Source organism: Typopeltis vanoorti, chromosome 13 (genome assembly GCF_054136105.1).
Source record: "Typopeltis vanoorti isolate ZY-2024b chromosome 13, IOZ_Tvanoo_1.0, whole genome shotgun sequence".
Lineage (NCBI taxonomy): Eukaryota > Metazoa > Arthropoda > Arachnida > Uropygi > Thelyphonidae > Typopeltis > Typopeltis vanoorti.
In genome coordinates this window covers 24,965,808-24,974,471 of record NC_143561.1, presented here as the reverse complement: position 1 = coordinate 24,974,471, position 8,664 = coordinate 24,965,808, and positions in this window count along the sequence as shown.

Genomic DNA, 8,664 nt, shown 5'->3' with positions numbered 1-8,664 from the left:
GGGGCAAATAAACTCAATGAAAGCAACATTTTCGTTACCGTTATTCCGAATGCTTCTGGCATTAGTAACAAACATGATAAATCATTTTTTAAAATGTGACAAGAATGTTTTAAATTCAACGATGTTTTAAAATGTGACAAGAACTCAATCAACGTCCACCGACTCTACATAATCTCCGAGTGTTGGAAGCTCCGTAACATAAAAATTAGGTCACAACCCCGACCAATAGGCGATAACACGAACACTTCAAAGCCAAAAATGGATAACACTACAAAAAATGCTCCGCCCACCCTTAAATATAATATATGTATATATTATATAAAAAAACCCGGGTTTTTTCAAATTAATTCTCCCACATTGCCAACCTCCCCCCCCACTCCTCTTTCAACACCATAACAGCAGAAGTATGCACTCCACAGAAAGAAGAAAGGCAACAACATCCAGATAAGGTATGTGCGATTTTTCTTCTATTATGCTACATACAGGGTGGCCATAAAATAACTTTCCCTCTTTGGAGGCACATGTAGCTAAAACCAACAAAGGGAATGAGACCAAATTTTATATTGAGACTTTTGAAGGCATGTAGAGATAATTTCCGCGAAAAAAAAATTTCGTACGAAAAGTCGCCGATAGGGGAAATTTTGGCGCTAGTGAAGCCGAAAACAAGCGGATAATTACATTAAAGGCAGATAAAATGGAATAATTACATTTCGACGGTGTAAGCGACAGCCGCGTCACTCTTTCCAGCTGGATATGTGGCGCGTTACAATGATGATGATAATAATAATAATAATAATAATAATAATAATAATAATAATAATAATTAAACTAAAACAACAATTTGCGAGAGACAGAGATTAATGTAGTTATTGAACTCAGAGGAAATAATGTTTTATTCATCAGAATTAAATGAATCAGGGTCCTCTGGACCATATACACGATTTTCAATGTGCTGACCTTTCTTGTGTGCAACAAATTGCATCCGGTGTGCGACATGCTCTACAGCTGAGCATAAAGAACATAACAGCCTGTTTTATGTTCTCTTTCAAGACATGCAAGTTGGGAACGCCACCAACATACACAACGGATTTCAAATACCCCCACAGCCAAAAGTCACATGGAGTGATGTCCAGGGATCGAAGTGGCCATGCTGCTCTCACGTACACAGAGTAAAATTTGCATAATCTTTTTTACCTGCGTTTACTGCAAATATTTGACTGCTTTCGACTCCGCCAGTGCCAAAATTTCCCGTATCGGCGACTTTTGGTACTAAATCTATTTTTCGCGGAAATCATCTCCCCATGCCTTCAAATGTCTCAGTATAAAATTTGGTCTCGTTCCGTTTATTGGTTTTAGCTACAGATGTCTCCAAAGAGGGAAAGTTATTTTATGGCCACCCTGTATATTTGTCTCTAAAACTATCATCTGAAATGCCCTAAGAATTCTTGAGTAAAAAGCCAATGATATTTAAAAACAGGGGCACTCCTAAACAAAAGCTGGCAAAATAGCCGTAAAAATAATAATTTTTAAGAGGAGTATCATGGGAGTTTTCCCAGAAAAAATACCTATATAATAAATCATTTCTGGTTGTAGAAGTCCAATGAACATCATTTCTTAGATATAACTTCTCAATACCTTTCCAAGTCTCTTCCACATCATTTCTTCATTTCAATATATCTAAGAACATCATTTCTTAGATATAACTTCTCAATACCTTTCCAAGTCTCTTCCTCTATATTACCGCCAATCCTACAAACTTCTACACACCCAGACTCTCCCGTCCCGTCCCATCCCAGGCCATCTTAAACTTTTTGCCCACTCAAACATTCATGTGTGAATCCAACCGTCATACAATTTGGGCTATTCAGTAGAGAAAGTGTCTAAACATTAGAAAGCATGTGAAAAAAAGTGTCATGCAAATATCTCAACAATAAATTTATTTCCATTATTATACATTTTGTCTCCACAGCTCATGGAAAAACCTGCTGATGTTCTGAATTCGAATCGCATGGATTATGCGAAGAACCTTTCTAAGCCTTTTAGACTTTAGGTGACAAGGAGGTTCAGGGTTATCCTACTCATAATCTTCGAAACATTCAAAGCCAAATACAGCCGTCTTTGGCTTTGTACTGATTCTATTTACTGGCCACAGGAACTTTTCATAGCCTATTTGTATCCACCAATTGCTGAGCGAGTTCATCTTCAGCAGGTAGTAGTGTTTTTGTCTTGGGAGAAAAAAAACAGGCTTTTAATTCAGCAACTCTGAATAATCGACGTCTAAGAGCTACGATTAGTTACTTATATAAGACTATTTAAGATTAGCGACACACGAAATAGCGGCAATTATGACTCACATTCTCATTATTTACTTAGCAAGTCGAAGAGGATGCACTCGGTGTCCATACTAATATCCATTCCAAATTCTGTTCTTGTCTTCAAATTTTATTATCTCTGTTTTTTCCTTTTTTGTTGTTATTAATTTAATCTAATTGCGTCATATCATCCACTAACACCTTTTATTGCCCTATAGGGAATAAAAATGACCATTTATAATTTTGCACATTATTTTGTAAATGGATAAAATTAAAAAACATTTTAAAAAATGAGTAAATTTGAATAAGGCAGACAACTGGTGCCATCTCATGTTCTTAATCGTAACTAGTATAGTAATCGTGTATCCATGTAATCATGTATTCCATGATTTTTCTGCTTTGCTGGATTAAAAACGAGATTCTCCCAAGAGAAAATAAAGTAACTGAAATCAGGCTTATCAAATATTCATAAGAGTATAATTTTAGTTTGTGAGACTACTTTTAAGTCGGTATTAAAACTGGTTATAAATTTGAATGCATGTCAAGAAACTGAAGACGCTATCGGGATTGACTGTCCTTAATCATTTTAAAACAAAAGTACTGTGTTGATAGACTGAACAGATATCTTTTTCTCGTAATACAGGGATGAAAGAAATTCCATTATGCTTCTTAGTTCCATCATATACGAAAGTCACCCGAGTTTCTGCCATATGGATTTGTTCATTGTTAGAAAATACATTGTCACAGAAACTTGGAATTGCTTTCACGCAATGAGTAGAAGCTTGACATGAGAATCTTTCACTGTACAACTTTTAAGTAAACCAAGCATATTCAACAAAGTTAGGATTTTGCACAACCACAACTTAATTTTCGATATCACTACCATCACCAAATCACTTTTGTACTCTGCCTAAGACATGAATTCACAAAACTGATTTCAGATTCTTTCTCTCTCTGTCTTTCGCTCTCTAATTACATTTGTTTCCGAAAAGTAGAAGACAGAACTCTTCTAACAAACTTGAACGACAGATAGGTAGCCAGTTCCATCCTTCAAGCCATCACTGACTGTGAATCCAAGCTATCAAGGAATCAAAGTTTTTCTGGTGAAGGAGCATGTGCAGGCAACTAACTACATCTCATGACCCTAAATCCTAACGTATTGTTGTTTGGCAACAGTTTGAGTTTTACATTTTGTTCAGCTGAGGGATTAAAATCCTGAGTTTCCCAGAGGAAAATCTGCACTTGCTATGGTAGAGATCTACTAATTCGGGAAAGTGTCAAAGAAAGGGTCAGAAAAAGTTCCTCTAGTCAGCAATAGAATCAGACTCATGATGGGATTTCTTCATTCAGCCTAGTGCTATAGATGCAAACACCATTTGCATAGGGCTACAGAGAGACATCTCTAACCCTTATATATTTTTCCTCTGTAAAAATAAGTATTACGCTTTTCTAATTAATAAATGGAATAGGCAGATTAATTTTAGCCCTGGAAAAAATTGGTATGCAGTCTATCGATAATGTATGTAAATCATCGATAGCTGCACGGCTAACGAGGATTTAAAGGCTGGGGAGCGTTTCTAGTAAACAACCTCTACAACTTCATATTACTAAACACCTATATTTTTAACTAATATAGTGCTAGTACTATGGTCGATATTTTTGAAATGTAAGGCTAGTCTTACGGACATCAAAGAGAGATGGAAAGAGTATACAGAAGCCCTTTCAGAAAGGACTCCAAAATTGCTGAGAGATTTGAAGAGCAGGATTATACACAGGAGTCAGTACCACTGGATACCACTTTGAGCTGCTCAAAGCCCTGAGAGACGAGGCAGTTAAAATTTTAACAGCTCTGTGTCAGTGAATTTGGATCACAACTACATGGCCTTGGGAATGGAAAAAAATCAGTTTATGTACTTTTATTGAAGAAAGGCGATGAATGAGAGAGAATTACAGAACTATAGCACTGATTTCTCATACAAGTAAAGTCTTACTTAAGAAAAGACTGGAACCATTCATGAAGAGAGAAATGCCACATGAACAGGCAGGATTTCGAAAAGGCAGAGGAACAAGAGATCAGATTTGCCAATGTGAGATGAATAATAGAAAGAGCACAGGAATATCAAAAGAGTGTCAACTTTTGTTTCCTTGACTATAGTAAGGCTTTTGCCTTTGTATATCATGTGAAACTGTGGAATGCGTTGAGAACAATGGGAGAAGCAGTGCATTTGATTATCCTTCTGAGGAATCTTTATTATGAACAAGAAGCTACTGTCCGAACAGATCTTGAAGAAACTGAGTATATTACAATAGGTAAAGTGGTACGACAGGGATGTACTTTATCTCTGTACCTGTTTAACTTGTACAGCAAATACATTTTAAGAATGGCGGGGATGGAGTAGTCTGCCAATTTTAATTCAGTTGGAAATAAATTTGGCAGAAGAAATAATAATAATATGATGTATGTAGATGATGCCACCTTGCTAACAAATGGAAAGAAGATTTGGAGAAACTTATTATGAAAGTTAAAGAAGAAAGTGTTAAATATGGCCCTCAAAAAGACAAAAGTTATGGCAATGTGAACTTAATACTTTTGAAGTAGATGGGGAGAAAATGGAAGCAGTTAACAATTTTGTGGTCCTAGGATCCCGAATTGATAAAGATGAGCATTGCACGGAAGAAGTTAGAAGAAGATTATTACTCAGAAAAAAAGCAATGACAAATTTAAATAAGATCTTTAAAGATGAAGATATTAGCCTTGCAACAAAAATCAGAATCGTGAAAGCAATGGTATTCCCTGTGGATGTGAAAGAGAAAGATGATGGGTTTGGAGATGATTACTAAGAATATCATGGAACTGCAAAGCAAACGAATAAATCAGGGATAGACAGAATAAAGCCGGATCGCTCCCTCGAAGCTAGGATCACGCAAAATTTGTCATATATTATGACAATTTTTGCGTGATCCTTTGGACATTGTGTGAGCAAATGACAGTCTAGAGAAGATGATGCTTGCTAAAGTTGATAGAAGCAGGAGAAGAGGAAGACCAAGAAGTAGATGGTGGATGGAATAAAGAAGCAACTGGAATGTGCCTGGAAATTCTGAAGTATATGGCTAGTGACAGATCTGAATGGAGAGCATATGTTCATAGAATGACCAAGAGTCGAAAACGACTCTATGGAACATAACAACACAGGGATAGTCACTGACCGGAGGAACTTTTTTCTAAGCGTTTCTTCGACCTGTTTCCCAGTTAATCGATCTCTGTCGTTATCTTCTGTCAGAAACTCCAGTTTTTCGTCCTGTAAACTCACGAAAATCGAGAGTAGAACCCATATTATTTCAAACAATAAACACTTTCTGTTAGGATTAGGTACCAAGAGTTGGCAGTGCTTGTTTGCCAGTCTCTTCATCGGTCGCTGCTTATAATTAATGATAATCATGGGCCAGCTATCTCTGATTGGCTGCTGGTGTAGATTGAACCGTCCACTCAGTCTATAAAAGCTAGTCAGAGTTAAAAGGCATTGCCTACTCCCTGTAAGGGAATAAAATGAATTAGCCGATTAGTATTATTATAGGACTAAAACCTGTGGTTTATTTAGGAAGCAAATGACACTATGTGCTGTGCCAAGGATCTACTAATCCAGAACTAACTAATAATGTAGAAAGAGTTTCTCTTACTGGGTGACAAGAAGTGAATCTATGATAACAGCCATTCTTTTGGTGGTCTAACATTATGGTATCAGAGGGGATGAAAAAACCAGAGTTTCCAGGTAGGAAACTTTCTAACGCCGATAAGATTGGCTAACTCACCATTAGTCGAAAGAGACTAGATCAAGGTTTCTCATGCCATAGACAGGAATCGAACACAGATCTTTCCGACCAAAGGGCTTCATCTATACCGAGTGAGCTACAGAGACTCTCACTAATATTAGTATTAGTTACAAATGAAAAAACCGGCTAACTCCTTTTTGTTCCCATATAGGGAGTAGGTGAGGCCATTTTAGCCCTAGCTGACTGAGTAGGCAGCTTCATCTCTGCTGATAATCAATCGAAGATAGCTAGTTCAAGGCTATCACTAATTAATCATACGCAGTGAAGAAGGCGGCTATAAAGTTCCGCCATTTTGTGGTCCCTAACCTTAACACAATATTTTTAATATCTGAAAATAGTATCGCTTCTACGGTCGATTTTCATGAGTTTACCGGACTGAAAACCCGATTTTCCGGAAGAAAAAACCCGCATGCTTATGCCAGAGATCGACTAACTCGAGAACCGGTCGAAAAAAAGGCTTAAAAAGCGTTCCGTTCTAGATTAAAGCCACAAGTCTTTCTTCATGCAATCAAGCATCATAGAATGAAAACGCTACTCCCACTGAGCTACACAGGCTCTTTAGTTAAAAATAACCAATTCATCCGAATGCCTTCTGGTTATATGCAAAGAAACACAAACAGCAAAACACACACACGATGTATGCAGAAAATAAAGGCATATAAAAAAATAAAATAAAAAAATAAAATCAGCTAACGCATATTTGTTCCCGTATAGGGAGTAGGCAGGGCCGTTTATCCTATCTAACATTTGGAGACTGAGTGGGCAGTTCAATCTGAGCCAATCAGAGAGATAGCTGGCCTAAGGCTATCACTGATTCATCGGTATGCAGTGAAGAAGGTGGCAAGATAGTGTCGCCATCTCGTGGTCCCTAACCCTAACACAATATTTTTAATGTCTGAAAATAGTGTGGGTTCGTCGGTTGATTTTCTTGAGTTTACGGGACGAAAAACCCGCGTTTCAGGGGAAAAAAAAACCGCTAGCCCGTGCCAGAGATCGACTAACTCGGAAACCGGTCGACAAAAGGCTTAGAAAAATTTTTCTCTGGTCGGCGACTAGATTTGAACCACCAAATCCTTTCTTCATGCCGTCAAGCGTTGTAAAGTGCAAACGCCAGTTCTACTGAGCTACACAGGCATTATTAAGAGAGACCTCCCGGAATCAGAGACTCATCGAGGGAGACCACATACTGTACACACCGGCTATCATACTTATTCTTGAAATCATTTACACTGCTTGCACTCACAACAGCCAAGTGCAATCCATTCCAATCACACACCACCTCTGAGAGAAAAATCTAGCCTTCACACCCTTCTTGGCGGCTTTCATTCTCAGCTTCGAAGGATGCCCTCTTGTCTTTTCCCCATCCTCCATAAATTGAAAAATTCCATCAACTGAAATCCCATATGACCCTTTCAACAGTTTGTAAGTCGCCATCATATTATCCCTCTTTCTCCTCTTTGTTAGTGTCTGCAGTCTAGAAATTCTCAATCTGTCTTCATAATCAGTATTCCACAATCCTGATGCATTTTTAAGACTCGCCTTTGTACTCTTTCCGATATATCAGAATCACAAGAGAAACCAGGAGACCAGACATGCTCAGAATAGTCCAAGTGAGGTCTTATGAAGGCCTTGTAAAGAGGCAAATAACATCCCTATCTTTACATGTGAACGTTCGTTCAGCATTGCAATTATCTTTTGAGATGTATTTGCAATCTTGGCCACATGGCCCCTGAACTTCAACTTCCTATCTATTAACACTCCAAAATCCCTAGCGTCATCTGTTGCTTCTAGCCTAATCCCACCAATATAATATGATATTGGATATCTAATCATGCCGAAATGAATGAATTTACACTTACTCACATTGAGCTGACACCCATTTTCTCATGCCCACAACTCCAGCCTATTCAAATCATTCTGCAAGTTCTGCATATCAACAGCATTCTTGATTATCCTACCTATCTTTGCATCATCAGCAAATAGCTGTATGTCGCTTGTCAAATCCTTCCCAATATCATTAATGTACAGATTGAATAACAGTGGACCAAGCACTGATCCTTGTGGTACACTTGTTACCCTAAACCTTGCAGACTCAGATCCCCTGTATACCATCTTTTGATATCTGTCAGTCAGCCATCCTCTTATCCATGTTAATATTGTATAACCCAAACCCATTTTCTCCAATTTATGCAACAGTCTGTCATGTTGTATTCTGTCAAAAGCTTTAGCAAAATCCAAATGTATCATGTTGTATCCATTACCCTTGTCTAGTTCAAAGGTAACAGTGTTATTGATTGTCAGCAAGTTGCTAAAACATGACCTTCCCTTAGTAAATCCATGTTGTTCATGCAAAGTAGAGATTCATTGTGAAATCATTTTTGAATGCGAGTGCCGACTAATTTTTCAAAAATCTTCAGCTGAGATACTAATTGGTCGATAATTGGATACATCGGTCTTTGCACCACCCTTGTGCAAAGGTGGTGCAAAGACCGATGCCATACCATACATTCTTTCCCTGTTC